The sequence below is a fragment of the Lycium barbarum genome, chromosome 10 (assembly GCF_019175385.1).
Source record: "Lycium barbarum isolate Lr01 chromosome 10, ASM1917538v2, whole genome shotgun sequence".
In the NCBI taxonomy this organism is placed as follows: Eukaryota; Viridiplantae; Streptophyta; class Magnoliopsida; order Solanales; family Solanaceae; genus Lycium; species Lycium barbarum.
The window spans coordinates 67,202,316-67,218,478 of record NC_083346.1 but is presented as its reverse complement, the minus strand read 5'-3'; the positions used below and the strand labels follow the sequence as shown (position 1 = coordinate 67,218,478).

At 40.4% G+C, this 16,163-nt stretch overlaps 1 non-coding gene across 1 annotated transcript; it reads right to left on the bottom strand.

Annotated features, from left to right (window-relative positions):
* Positions 1-8,463: 8,463 nt before the first annotated feature.
* Positions 8,464-8,569, bottom strand: LOC132616293 (small nucleolar RNA R71). Its single transcript, XR_009573084.1, has one exon. It is a non-coding gene; the product is annotated as a small nucleolar RNA R71 (small nucleolar RNA).
* Positions 8,570-16,163: the final 7,594 nt, after the last annotated feature.

The following is a 16,163-nucleotide window of genomic DNA, read 5'->3' as shown; positions in this document are numbered from 1 at the left end:
CGGGCAATCTCGCATCATATGCCCAACCTGGCCACAGGTATAGCAAGCATCCAAATCTTGGTGACACTGTCCGGCATGTAATCTACCGCACTGGCTGCATCGTGGTACTGGGGGTCTCCTCTTGCTATAATCTCCCCTAAACTGAGAATCTGAGGCCCTCGAACTCTGACCATGTCCTGAACGAAAGGAGCGATCAAATATCCTACCTGCAAACCGTGGAGGTGCACTAGTCACCGGCTGGCCTGAGTGTCTAGGATGTGTCTGCCTTGATCCCCCTCTATAATCATTTCCTGCCCCCATAGATCTGGCCTTCTTGCTTTGCCTTCTATCGATATCACGATCACCCCTTTGTGGAGGTTGTTGTCCTTCTAAATTCTGGGCATGGGCTTGTATTCGGGAAATATCCATCACATCTTGCAATGAAGTTGTCAAACAATCCTTAAATAAATATGGCCCTAAGCCACTCACAAACCGGTGTACCCTATGTCCCATATCGGCCACTATAGTCGGGGCATACCTAGCCAATGAATTAAATTGAAGGCTATATTCCCGAGCACTCATATTTCCTTGCTTTAGATTTAAGAACCTATCCGCTCTAGCTCGGCGGACCACGGGTGGCAAATAGTGGTGGATGGAAGCATCTACAAATTCTTGCCACACGGGAGGAGACGCATTTTCTTTTCTTGATGCTAGCCAATTATTGTACCACAATACTGCCACATCTTGGAGTCTATAAGATGCCAACTCCACAGATTCAGTTTCGGAGGCATGAATAATCCTCAATGTTCTCAGCATCTCATCAATAAAACCTTGCGGGTCTTCATCCGGCTTTGACCTGAAAATCTCCGGAGGATTCAAACTCATAAAATCACGGGTTCTGGTACCAGCTGCCCTATCACCCGGACCCATATTCTACCGCTGTGCCTGGGCGGCAACTAATCGTGTTAATAGATGGATGGCCTCGGTCACTTGTTGACCTGAAGCGACCGGTGGAGGAACTGGAGCTGAAGCTCCTCCTTGTTCTTTTACATTAGGCGGGGTGGAGGAAGTATTAGATGGGGCCTCATTATGTTACTCACCCTCTTCTACATTCCTTGTCGGCTCTCTTTCTACCCGTCTTTTCATCATAGTCTTGCCCTTCTGGGCGGCTGTAGCTTTTCCCTTTGGCGGCATTTCTGAAATCATAACACACTATTAGGGAAGAGAAAGTCTTATAACACAGCTCTATCGTACGATCTCTTGAGATGAAAGACGGTCATTTTTCCTAAATGCCCTGTAGCCTCCTATTTATTAGTGTGGCGCGCAACACACCATAAACAAAATTCTACTAGAAACGGCTCGTAGACACTTCCTAGGACTGAAATGCTCTGATACCACTTTTGTCACGACTCGACTAGGGGCCGTGACGGGTACCCGGGGCTAACCACCGAGCACCACTCATTCTATCGCTCATCATACTCAAATCATAGGAAAATCATTTTTCATTTGAGAACATAAATACTTTTATATACATAAGCCTTTCGGCTATCAAAATGATAATATATATATATATATATATATATATATATATATATATATATATATATATATGGCAACATATATATGTATGTATGTATATATACATATACATAATGGCAACATCGTGAGACCATATAACCCACACCTGCGTATCTACGAGCCTCTACTAAAGTACTAGACATATGGACAGGACAGGACCCCGTCGTGCTCAAAATATACATATGTACACAAAAGAATAATCAAAGGCACCTCCGGAACAATGGATTGCTCTCAAGTCAGCTGACAGCTCCTACGAGTCTGGATCAAGCTTACCTCCCTCTGTACCTGTGGGCATGAACACAGCGTCAAAAGAAAACGGACATCAGTACGAACATTGAGAGGCATAAGTAATAATAATACGTCAACAAGATAAAGGAAGCATCAAATAAGGAGCAACTGTATCTGACTGTCACTTATAAAAAAAGTAATACATGCTGGCTTACTTCATAATCGTCAGCATATCACGTATGCATAAACGTATAAGCTGCCCGTCCATATAGGTATGGTGTGATAATCATTAGCCTGCGTCCAGGCCTCCCACGTCCGGGGTATCATCTCATGCAGCCAACTACTGGTGTCTGCCCATGCCATCTAGACATGGTGTATACGCTGCCCACCTTAGCGGTGTCTGCCCGGCCATATGGGCGCGGTGTAATATCATCAGCAGGTACTCATCATAATGCACACATAGAAACTCAAATATAGCTATACTTTATCGAGGTGACATAAGGTCGTGAACCCCCAATTCCATTATGGAGCATTTATAAGTATTCTGCCTCACCTTGAAGGAAATAGTGTATAAGGTATACAATAAACAACATCATTAACTTTATAGGAACATCATATCATGAACTCTAGAATCTTTAGACTTTAGCTCATCATCATCATTATTGGGCTCGTAATGTATCTCTTATCTCATGTGGCTATTCATGAACATAGGCTCTTAGCTTTTCGGGATGTAGAAGATTCATGGAGAAGAAGGAAAAATCATGTCATAGGATTCATGCCATAGAAATAAGGGACTAGCCTCACATACCTTTTTCGTTTAACTAATCTATAGCTTGCTTGTTCGCCTTCAATGCCCACGTTTTTACCTTCAAGAGAATTCGCATCAACATTAGTTAATCGATTACTTAAACGTGCTTACTAAAGCTAAAGAAAATTGGGCAGCATTTCCTTTGTTTATACAACTTTCCTCATATTCTATATCAACTCCCAAACTTCGATAACAACATTCACAATATCACAAGAACCAATCATCACTCATCTATGTTACCCACATTTCACAACTTCACTCCTATTCCTTCATAATCATTGTCATAATTCATTATTGCATTTTCTCACATATAATACTTATTCCATGTTCTAACTATCGTTCATAACATACTTACAATTACAACATATCAATATTCATGATTCATATTAATCTACTATTCACAATTGCCACTAATCTCATCATTTGTAATCCATTTTCCATCTTCTTCCATAATCCAAGTGTTTCAACTTTTCAATACCTTAAATAACATGGAATAATCATGAAACTCACCTTTGAATGCGTAGGAACGGGTTTTGGGTGGCAATACTTCACTTGAAGAAACCCTAGCTTCAACTTCCAAGGGATTTCTTGACTCTAGCAACTCCAAAGAGCTTCCTTGCTACTCTATTCACTTGAATTTATGGTATTAACCCTTGATTTCCCTTTGTATTCTTGAAATGATATGTATGGAATATTCTAGAAGTTTGGAGAGAAGTGGAGAAGTGGAAAAGAATGAGAAAATAAAGTGGGAACATGTATTTATAGTTGCAACTTAATCAGTCAGTCGGGACTTATACGGACCACTTATACTGTCTGTATAACATTATACGGTATGTATAAGTGTCCGTGGTTCACAACCATGGATAACATTGTGGCTGTTGGGTTATACGGACCATTATAAGGTCCGTATAAAATTCCACGGGCCATATAATGTGGTCGTGTAACTCAAAGTTTTTCCGAAGTTGTCCTCGTCGTTTCGTTTGATCTCCAATCCTTATACAACCTTATTAACACTTATTTAGTACTTCATCAATGATCTAAACATCCCTATAACTGTCCCTCAAGGCCTTACCGAACAATTCTTAACGCAATAATTTACGAAACCTTCCACAAATCCCACTTATACTCCACATGCCCTTACTAACCTTATTTTTTTTCAATTTATATGACTTCAAAATCTTAACATGTGGATTCTAAAACCATTAAATATCTGTCTTATAGCCTTAAGAACTTCCTGTAATCCTTAAGCGCGCTTTGGTCCATTCACTACACGACGACATGAAATTTCCAATGTGTAACAGTATGCATTGCATCCCACTGATCAGCTGGGGAAAACACCGAGCCTACATGGCCGGGTAAGATAACACCGATCCTGCATGGCCGGGTAAGATAACACCAAGCCTACATGGCCGGGTAAGATAACACCGCGCCTATATGGCCGAGCAAGATAACACCGAGTCCCGAAAGGGCCGGGTACGGATATGACAGATGTATGTATAGTAAGTGTATGTGAATGCATATATATGTATGTCGTGTATGGATGTGTATGAAATGTTGTTCTTGTACACGGGTAGTTGACATGACGGAGATCTTAAGAAGAGTACGAGGTATAATTACTTACTTTATCTTATGTTACCTTCATTCTGGTATCATACTACTATTCATGCCTTACATACTCAGTACATTGTTCGTACTGACGTCCCTTCTTGTGGACGCTACGTTCATGCCTGCAGGTGTAGATAGACGGGTCAAGGATATTCCATAGTAGGCTGCCTTCAGGTACCAGTTTTGATTGGTGAGCTCCCCTTCTTCCTGGAGCACTGCCGAGTCTAGATATATATATGTATGATTTTTGTTCAGGGTATGTCGGGGGCCCTGTCCCGACTTGTGTACTTAAGTCATGTTCATAGAGGCTTTGCAGACAGTTCATGTATACAACTTAGTCATAGTGTGATAGCAGTAATGCCGGCATCATGGGTCTATTGTACATATACTTATGCATGATATTATATTCATATTTAGCCTCTTGATCTTATTGTTGCCATTCGAGACATAGAGGATATGAGATGTAAGTTGGTTCGCTCGGTTTCTGCAAGGTGCCGGGTGCCAATCACATCTTACCTAGGGTGGGGTGTGACAAATTGGTGTTAGAGCAGTTCGTCCTAGGGGTTGTCTGCAAAGTCATGTCCATGTCGAGTCTTATTTATAGTGTGAAGGGCGCCACATTTATAAACAGGAGGCTACAATACATCTAGGATGGTTATCTTTCTTTATTATTTTAGATCGTGCCGTAGAGCTATGTCATAAGTTATGAAAACCCTAGTCCTAACCCTAGATGTTTTGATTATTGATAAGTGATTGCTTTCTTGGTTTTAAGGTTACTAGTAAGGATTGATGCTCGTATCAGAAAGGTATATTTTCCATCTATTGGTGTTGATATATGAGAAGAATTTGGTATAGCTGAACTATGGATCGTTTGTATTTCTGCGGTTGCCCTGTGAGGCACTGGACTTGCCTTCTGAGATATGTGTAGGTTTGGTATAGTATGAATTACAAGGGAAGCTCTGTTAAAATCCCTCAAAACTAAATCATGTGAGTATGTGTACATTGCAGAAGTAAGGGAAATGGGAAACCTAGCGATAGGATGGTAAGTGAAATAAGTTGAATTAATACTTGATGGCTCAGTTGAGATTAAGGGGATTCAAATGGGTTATAATAAAGGCTTTATAGGAATGAGACTTTTTTGGGATTATAAATAAAATTGATAAACAAGTAAGATATCCTGAATGATCTGCAAGGAAGGTGATCAATAGTACAATTTGAGGTTTTATAGAAACAAGTGAGTAAAGTATTGCGCGTCATATGAAAACAATAAAGTAGTAAATTATCGAAAGGATTATGGAATCGGCTATATGTTCAAGTCAAGTTAAAGAGTATGGCTGCACATAGATACGGACTGGTTTTGAGACTTATGGTCGAAGCTGTTGAGATAATTGTATACGAGTGGGACTAATGGGAATAGTAGGGTTTTTATAATGAGGTGATACAATATGAGGGAAAGGACTAAGTGAAGAGTTGAAGACAAAAGTTGGGATAACAAGCGGAGGATATACGCCATGATATTACGGATGAATTGAGGGAAAGTACAAGGCAACGCAAGTTAGAGTGTTAAGGTAAAACTGCGGTCTAATGGAAGGATAATAGTGTAGAGATATAAGGTGAGCTACGAAAGTATTGTTTAGTTAAACTAAATAGAATAAATCGAAGTGAGATCCGAAAAAGACCAAGGATAGAAATGGACTTCAAAGGATGACCAAGGGTTGAAAGAAGCAAGGAAGTAGAGATAATCACATGGGGTAGTATTTATGGAAAAAGGAAATACAGTAAGAAGAAATGAGGAAATGGTTGCTCAAGAAACTGGAACAATTGGTGACAAGTAAAAGGAAGCTGACAAATGAAAAACGCAAATGAGTTCAGGAAAGGACATGAGATTTAGAGTTCCGAAAGGTACCATAGGATGATACTTTTAAGGAAAGAATAAAGGAAATATAAGCAGCCATGTGGAGGGAAAAGGGAAGGATGTTGTTACACCTCGGAAATTTTTCGTGAGCCTACAATGAATAGAACAACGAAGGGCATGAGTGTGCGATGTTTTACTAAGTAGGGAATGACGATTCATGAATTTTTGGAAATAAGAAAGTTGTAGAATTACAATTCAGCTAGTGGTCGTAAAACAGAATACGGCCCCGTAAAGTGATTTACGGACCGTATACTGCCATCGTCCTCCAACGTTCCAAAAATTTCAACTTTCTGTCCAAAGTTTAAATGGTAAAATATGACCCAGTTTACGGACCATAAACTGAAATACGGCCCGTAAATGATGTGCCATGAAATTATGGCACATTCGATACTTTTTGGCTATAAGTTGTACTTGTTTTTAAGAAAGTTTTGGTCTTGTTGGTGTGTTTGTAACATGTTGCAGATGTTTAGCGTATTTCGGGAGCAAGTCATGTAAATGGAGTAAAAAGTTGTGCAAAGAAGAGAAAATTAACTGCAGTCGGATCTTACGGAGGAACATACGGACCGTATAAAATTCACGGTTCGTAAAATCTAGCGTAGAAGCTTAACAGAAAGGAGTAAAACCTGAAGTAGAAGTCCGGGAAGAAGTACGGACCGTATAATATTTACGGTCCGTAAAACTCACCGTATGTTGGTTCCAGAAGAGTCTGAAGGAGAAGAGGACTCACGGGCACGTTTTACGGACCGTATAATATTTACGGTCCGTAAAAGGGATAGTGCATCTGACAGCTGGAGAGATTTCACGGAAGACTGGCACTAATTCTACGGACCGTATAAAATGTACGGTCCGTACATTTTTCTGTCGAGGACAATTTTGTAAATCCTATTTGTGCACGGCTTTGACTCTTATAAATACCTGATTTTAGGTTTCTTGTAAAAACATTACGATAGAACTCAGTTTTTACTTTCCTTAGCAGTGATTACTCATAGTTTTGAATTCTTTTGGAGATTACAAACAATTGCAAGTAATTTCTCAAGTCCAAGTAATCAATTGTAAGCATTATGATTTCCTTTATTTCCTATTGTTCTTCTTCTTCTATGAGTAGCTAAATTCCCTTAGTAGGGTTGTGAACCCAATGATGGGTGTTTTGTGATTGGGTTTTGTGAATGATATACACATAATGGATTATTAGGGTTTAATTATTCTTCATTCTTCATTCATAATTAATGGTTGCAAACATTGATTAAAGCCATAAACCTTGATTTATTTGGGAAAATAATTAGGGTTGGTAAGAATAATTAACAAGAACTCAAAGCTTTAAACTTTGTTTAATAAATTCACTTAGGAATAAGAAGAATTTACTTGGCATGATTAATTGTTCTTCATGGTTACTTTCTTATATCTAGGAAAATCATAGAAAGACATAATCTTTATTTATTGGGAAATAGTAGACATTCACACAAAGATTAAGTGCATTCATATAATGATCCATTAGAAGTATATCAAGATCAATACCCATGATCATACACCCTATCTAACGGGGACACAACCTTAGTATCTTTTACCATAAATTTCCATCAAAGCAATAGTTTAGCAATTAGTTATAGAAAAAAAACCAACTTTTATCAAAATCATTGGATTAAGACATTAGATCTAGAACTTAGCATCTACGACTTTAGTAACCTTTTCACACCATATTCCCTTTGGGATTCGACCCCAACCTTGTTGGGTTACTATATTTGACAACGTCCGCATTATACCATTAATAGGTGTAATTTGAGCGTATCAAATTTTTGCGCCGTTGCTGGGGAATACGGTTTTGAAATTACTAAATAGTGTTTGCTTTGATTGAAGTCTTTTGCTTATTCCATCACACCTTGTTTGCTACTATGTGTAAACCAGGTGAACATGAATTAGAATCAGCAAAATCAACGTGCTGGTAACTAGGGGAATCGGTTGAACAATCAGGCGAATGAATCTGATGATGAGAATATTTTCGCTGATCTTGTTCCAGAGGAGGACTATGCATCTGCTATTGTTCAGCCTCGAGTTGGAGCTGCTACTATGAAAATTGACTCTTCTCTATACCAGCTGTTGAAGCTTGAGGGGTACTTTCGGAACTCTACCGAGAATGACCCTCAACGTCATTTGCAGAATTTTGTGGATGTGTGTGCTAATCACATCCTGAACAATGTTCCACAAAATGCTATTCGGTTGAGGTTATTCAAATATTCCTTAGCTGGAGAGGCAAGAACATGGCTCGAGAAACTGCCCAGAAATTCAATTACTTCGTGGGCAGAGATGGTGACTTCTTTTCTTACAAAGTGGTACCCCCCTAGCAAGAAGGATGAAATTCGTGACAAGATTTATGAGTTTAAGCAGCGACCAGGGGAACAATTATATGAAGCTTGGGAGAGATTCAAGGAATATTTGCAGAAGAGCCCGAATCATGGTTTTCCGGAAAATATATTGATGGAGAAGTTCTACCGAGGGTTAGATCCAGTAACACAGTCAGTAGCTAACAATGCAGCTGATGTATGTTTTATGAACAAGACCTTCCGACGAGTGACCACCATACTCAACAAGCTGACAACTCATAATCAGGCTTGGCACTCAGACAGTGTTGATGTGGTACCGTATGGTAGTGCTATGATCCAGAATATAGTGAAGGAGAATCATGACACCCAGCAAACATTAGCAGAACTTGCAACAAACATTTCCTTGCTGACGAAGAAGTTTGATGAATCTCAAATCAAGAAGGTAAATGTTTGTGAGGATGATAAAATTTTGCCAAAAGGGATGTACCACGCTCAAGATGGTTCGTTCCTTGATGGGCCACCTATGCAGGTTGAGGATGCAAATTTTGTTAATAACTCTCAAGGGGGTTATCAAAGACATAATTACCAAGGTGGCTATCAGAATCAGAATCAATGGAGACCTCAACAAGGTCAAGGTGCTTACAACAACTCTGGGAATTACAACAATAATTATGGTGGTGCGAACCAAGGGAGCTACAACAACAGCAACAACTTTGGGAACAAGAGTTCCAATCCTTACATACCACCAAAAAGGCAGTCAACAGAGCAGGGTTGTTCGAAGGTTGAAGCAATGCTTGAGAAGATTCTAGCAAATCAATTTTATATCCCGCGTTTTGCGCGTTTGGAAAATTTGGAATAAGCTTGCTTTGTAGGAAATGAAGTGTTACATCCGGCATTTTATTCGAAAAATTCGAAATAATTTGACTTGTAATGGACAAGGCCACATTTGGACCTTGCTTGGTACGAATGTGTTGGTTATGAATATGTTGGTGTGGAATTACGAAAGGAGGCCAAGGGAAAAATTGGAAATTTTGGAAACTTGTTCCATGAATTACAAAGGTTGGCCAAGTGGGCTCAAAAAGAAAAAAAAATAAGAGAAGATGAGGCCCAAAAGGGAAGGCCCAACCGGCCATATACATTGATCCAAGTCTATGGAATTATTTTCCATGTGACAAATTATATTATAAGTCATCTATATCCTAAGAACCTTCAAGAGAAAACAAGAAAAACAAAGAACAAACAAGAGGAGAAAAATAAGAGAGGTTTCGGGTGGAGGAAAGAGAGAAAGAAATAAAAGAAAAAAAAATTCTCCAAGCCTCAACTTTTGTTGTAATCTTACCAAGTGCAAGGTCCTCTACAAGATGGTATAATTATCTTGGGAAGAAAGTGATTTTTGTAGCAAGTAAAGAACTTGGGAGAAAGGTAAGGATTTTATGCTTTTGTTATGATATGGAAGGTATATGTATGTTGTAGTGTGTGGAAATGAATGAAAAACATGAAAATCTTGTGTGTTGAGGTGGTATGCATGTTGGCCGAAAGTGTGCATGTATTGTATGTTCATGAAGATTTGAATTCATGTTGGAATTTAGTTGTAGTATGGTAGAAATTGTATTAGAAGTGAAAGTTGAATGAATTAGTGGAAGTTGGAAAATTACGTGTGTGGCCGTGTGGTGCTATATGTTGGAAGGAACATGGATTTGTTATAATTAGTATGTTAATTGTGTGGTAATCTTGTGATGAAAATGAGAAAAAATGTTGTTAATTGGTTGTCGGAAAGTAGGTGATGTTAGTATAGTTTATGTGATTATGAGAATGAAATTGTAAGAATGCATATTGTTATGGTATGTAAATGGAATTGGAAGATAAGAATATGCTATGGATGCTTAGGTTAAAGATTGGAAGTTGTGAGCGAAATCTGCCCTTAGTAGGAAACTTGTATATTGCGTATATCTTGTGTATATCTTGTGAAAATGGTATGATATGCCCCTGAAATATGTTGTAATGATCTTGATAAGTGTTGAATATGAAAATGGTAGGATTGGTTGGGAAGTGTAAGGTTGAAATGAAAGATGTTTCGTTATGCCGGAAAGACGGCTAGTAAAGCCATATCGTGTATTATGTTATGCTTGTTGTTGTTATTGATGTTGTTTCTGCGTTGCTGTGTTGATGAACCAAGCCGAGCTAAGTCTCGGGGATGTTATATATATAGGGGAAATGCTGCCGAAATTTCGGTAGGCAAGTATGTATTAAGTTTGGAGTCTTAAAGTTTGAAATTAACAATTGGTAAACTTGACCATTTCTAGATTTTGGACGAAATTGGAATTGAAGCCAAGCGAGCGTAAGGCGCAATCGAGGTATGTAAAGCCTTCCCCTTTATTCTTAGGCATGTTCTGGATGTAATAGGCTCGGCCGCGAGCCTTAAGTACGACTCCGTTTCTCGGAATTCGAGATGGAAATCCGTTCCAATTCCTTCAGTACAATTGAAACCATTTCCTTATAAAACGCCTTCAAAGTGAACTTTTGCACGAAACCTTCCCAAACGGAGTCGGAACACTTCCAAATGATTATGGATGACCTCATAAGGTGTATTATTAGTAATTTACGTATGTCGCCTCGAGTTGGTCCGAGGCGGGCCCACAAGGCCCGATGCCTTCTGTATAACCTTAATTACTTTGGTTCTGTCCGATTTTCTCAGAAAACATCTGGACTATTATTTTGATTATGAAATGACTATTTTTATGCAAATCTTACAAAATGATTTCTGGACATCTGAGAATCTGATCCTGATAATAATCTGTCGTGCCTTCCCGAGTAGGACATAGGCGCGTATTATGCATACTATCCGGATACTCTGACTTGACTCGCCGTTTGGCACCCTTCAGTTTGATTGAGTCTGTATGTTGAGTCTGTATGTATGTGGTTTCTCATTAATCTGTTCGTGGCTGTCTCAATGCATTCCTTCACTGCGTCCTGGGCCAGGTTCTGTTATCGTCCATGTTCCTCTGCATTGTTCACCGCGTCCCTCGGCGTGCGGGCCGGGATCTGTTATATCTGTATGACTATGATATTATGATCTGTGTATGGGGATGGCGGCCAGGATGGCATATGATCTGATCTGATTCTGTCTGTTCACCGCGTCCCGTACTAAAAGGGCCGGGTTCTGTTACCGTGCCCCCAGACAGGGCCGGGATCTGTATGTATGTATGCATGTGCCATCAGCATTTATATAAGCACATGCCTCTATACGATTCTGTATGACTCTGTATGATTCTGTATAACTGTGTATGACTCTGCATGCATAATTCTGTCCGTCCGTCTGGATTACGATTTTGTCTGTATGTCCGTATGGATTCTGAATCTGTATGTCCGTATGGTTTACGATTCTATCTGTCTGTCTGAACCATGATTCTGTCCGTCTGTCGGGATTATGATTCCGTCCGTCCGTTTGATTTATGGTTCTGTCCGCTAAATATATATATGCTTCCGGTTCAGACTATGATTATGTTTGTTATGTTTCTGCATTTACATACTCGGTACATTTTTCGTACTGACCCCCGGTTCTTCAGGGGTTGCGTTACATGCCCGCAGGTACAGACGCACCTGGAGATACGCCGCCAGTTTAGGGCATAGATTCTGCTATATTGGAAGATATCCTTTACTCCGGAGCAAATACTTTTGGTATATATCTTCTGTCATCTGTAGACTCTGTATGTATGGTATTTTGGGGTACGGCGGGGCCCTGTCCCGTGATGTGATTCTGTATGTCTGTAGAGGCCTGTAGATAGATATGTGGGTTACGGGTTTCATCTGTTTAGGTAAGTACGAATGATTTTGTGACTCCGTCTGTATGTTAGCCTCATCGGCTTGTCTGTAAATTTCTGTATGTCCAGGTATGTATATGTTCGCGTGCGCCGCATCTGTATCGGCCTGATTCTGTACACATCTGTTTGAAAAAAAAATCAGTATGGTACGAAATTCTGTTAAGTAGGTACGTATGGGTATCCAGTTAGGATACCAGTCGCGGCCCACGGGGTTGGGTCGTGACAGAAGTGGTATCAGAGCGGTTAGTCCTCGGTATGTCTACAGGCCGTGTCTAGTAGAGTCTTGTTTATCGATGTGTTGTGCACCACATCTATAAACAGGAGGCTACAGGACATCTAGGATGTTACCCTTCTTCGGATCTTAGATCGTGCGATAAAGCTGAATGGTTAGGATGTTTCCTACGAATTGCTGTATCTACAGCGAGGCTCCAGAAGAGCAGAAGTGTCAGTATTTGGAAACAATGTTTCTGACCCTCTTCCTGCAGGTGATTGCGGATTGACAAAGAATGAAGAGGAGTGCCTCTGATGATGGGGATGGGGGTGCTAAGAAGGCCCCTAGGACGTCACCAGGACCGAGTAGGCAGATCCCCAGCTACTCGATTGAGACAGACCCTTCGGAGGATCCAGAGACAATTCCTCCCGAGTTTCTGATTCCCAGAGCAGAGGATCCCAGAGAAGATAGTTATGATACTGACCCCTCGGAGGACCCAGCGACGATACCTCCAGAGTTTCTTACCCCCAGGGAGGAGGATAGCCCCGATGCTGAGCCACTAGAGCATTCCTCTGGGACGCCGGAGGAGGAGGTCCCCGAGGACATGCCAGCAGCTCCTGTAGTGGAGCATTATGTTAGACAGGCTTCTCCGGAGAGTGTTACGCCCTACTCCAGTCCTTTGTCCTGGCCATCAGTGAACCAGGAATTGCCGGGCTACCTACACTCCTCCGATTCAGATGCAGGTAATAGCGGGGGCCAGGCGAGTGGGGGTCAGACAGATGATGACAATGAGGGACACAGTTCCCACGGCAGCTCCCCAGGTTAGACCCGAGATTGATCATTTATGAGTCTGTAAGTTTCCTAGAATTTCTAATGTGTGTATGATATCTGAAAAATGTTATTCAATGATGACGACGGTGACTAAAGGCAAGGGCGACTGAGATGTCCCCACCATCAGTGTGAATCTAGAAACCCCAGATGAAAGTGAACAGAAAAGTGCCTCCGACGCCATTTGAGTTGGGCATGTGAGGTAAGTTTCGACATTGTTAAAATTTTTATTTGAAGTTATCGGCCCTGTGAGGCATGGTTCGTATTTCTGGTGTACAGGTTTAGGATAGCGAGAAATACAGAGGAACCTCTGCCCAAATTTTTCCAGAAATATGGAGATAAATATGTAAATTAAGTACTAAAAGGTTCCGCGATACTTGTCGGAATCTAGTTTTCCTCTGTTGGTGGGTGGAGAGCACCTTACGATGATATTTTATCAGATTTCATCGACTAATTGGAGATGGGATTCGTGGGATGAAGATGTAAATCTGTGGGCTGTCTAAAATCGTATGTATATGTGCATGAAAGTGAATATCGGAGGTTCAGAGAGGCAATATGGTAATTGTATGGCTTAGCCCGGGGTGGGACCCACTATGAGAATTTTCCGAAAATTTATTAAGACCCCGATCTACCCTGAATTATGTGACAAAGATCGTGCGGGGTAGTCGACGAAATTATACTAGCCCTAACGCGTCAAAATGCGTGAAAGTTTCGAGGTTAAGCGTGCTGAGGCTAGAGCAATTCTGGGATGGGTGACCCCCTAGGAAGGATACAAATTTTTTCATAAATGTAAGTATGATATATAAATGGAAATTTTGGGTAATCTAAAGGAAAAGAGGGTGTGTGGAGTAACTAGTGCCCTTACAGGAATTGCGCAGAACGAGGCGGACTAAAGGGGCGAAAAGAAAAAGTGCAATACCGCTCGGGAAATTGAGCGAATTTGAATAACAGTCGGAGACGTTCGCAAGTATGATATTAGTAAATGTATATGTATGTGTATGATTTTCATCTGGTGATTATGTGGATCAAGAGCCGAGTCCCGGCGGTTAATGTTATGATAGACGAAAGGTTTTACTAAACCGAATACATGAAATGAAGCGGAGACGAGGACACGAAGGTTGTCAAAGAATTTAAAAACCCCTATTACATTATAACTTAGTCTGGTGCGACGATATCTAGAAAAGAAAATGAGTAGGGATAGTAGGAAAGATGAAGGATAAGAAAACGTGAAGAAGCGGAAGCTTTGAAAAAGTCGATAAGCGACACGTAAGACGATTTGTATGACAACTTGACGAATAAGTTTATGAGTGAGTGAACAGGTTTTGATGAAATAACCTGTGATACAATGGTCAGAATGAATAATGAGATATCGATAAAAAGGAAATTTTCGTAAATCACCGGAGCCTCAATAAGAGTGATCTGATTCTAATCCAGATTCTATCTGTTATACTTCTGCACTTCTGATTCTGATAAGGCTCTGCCTATTACGCCTCCGTACTTCTGGATCCGATTATGTTACTGTCTGATATACCTCTGTACAATTAACTCTGGATACAAATCTGTCCGACACACCTCTGTATGTCTGACTCTGGATATGAATCTGTCTGATACATCTCTGTACGTCTGATTTTGATCACGCGTCTGTCTGATACATCTCCGTATATCTGACCCTGGTACGAATCTGTCCGATATAATTCTGTACGTCTGACTCTGATTATGAATCTATCTGATACATCTCCGTATATCTGATTCTGATTACGAAATCCGTCTGATACGCCTCCGTAGGCCTGACTTTGATTCCGAATCTGTCTGATACCTCTCTGTACGTCTGACCTTGATCACGGATCTGTCTGATATACTCCCGTACATCGAACTTCGACTACGAATCTGTCCGCCATGGTTTAATACGTTTGCCTCCGATTACGAATCTGTTCAATACGCTTCTATGCGTCCGATCCCAGTTATGAATCCGTTTGGTGTGAAGTGTTTGGTATGAAGTGGGATTATGATAACGTGGCAAACACTCGAGGAGTGTAACAAGAAATGATATTGATTATGATGCCTGAAAAGCATTCATCTGTTACGAGAATATAGCTTATGGTCCGGTGATTATGTGGGGTATGAGAAAATACATTATGAAAGCATATGAATCAGTGACGTGAAGAATTACCCCATCATGTTGGTGAAGAAGCCATGTCGGAAAGTCAACAAAGGACAATTATAAAAAATAACCCTCCCGAAGTAGTATGACGCCCCACGAGGTCAATTTAACATTCGAGGACGAATGTTCTAAAGGGGGGGAGGATGTTACATCCGGCATTTTTGCATATTCGAAAAATTCGAAATAATTTTACTTGTAATGGACAAGGCCACATTTGGACCTTGCTTGGTACGAATGTGTCGGTTATGAATATGTTGGTGTGGAATTACGAAAGGAGGCCAAGGGCAAAATTGGAAATTTTGGAAACTTGTTCCATGAATTACAAAGGTTGGCCAAGTGGGCTCAAAAAGAAAAAAAATAAGAGAAGATGAGGCCCAAAAGGGAAGGCCCAACCGGCCATATACATTGATCAAAGTCCATAGAATTATTTTCCATGTGACAAATTATATTATAAGTCATCTATATCCTAAGAACCTTCAAGAGAAAACAAGAAAAACAAAGAACAAACAAGAGGAGAAAAAGAAGAGAGGTTTCGGGTGGAGGAAAGAGAGAAAGAAAGAAAAGAAAAAAAAATACTCCAAGCCTCAACTTTGATGCAAGAGTTATAATTTTGTTGTAATCTTACCAAGTGCAAGGTCCTCTACAAGATGGTATAATTATCTTGGCAAGAAAGTGATTTTTGTAGCAAGTAAAGAACTTGGGAGAAACGTA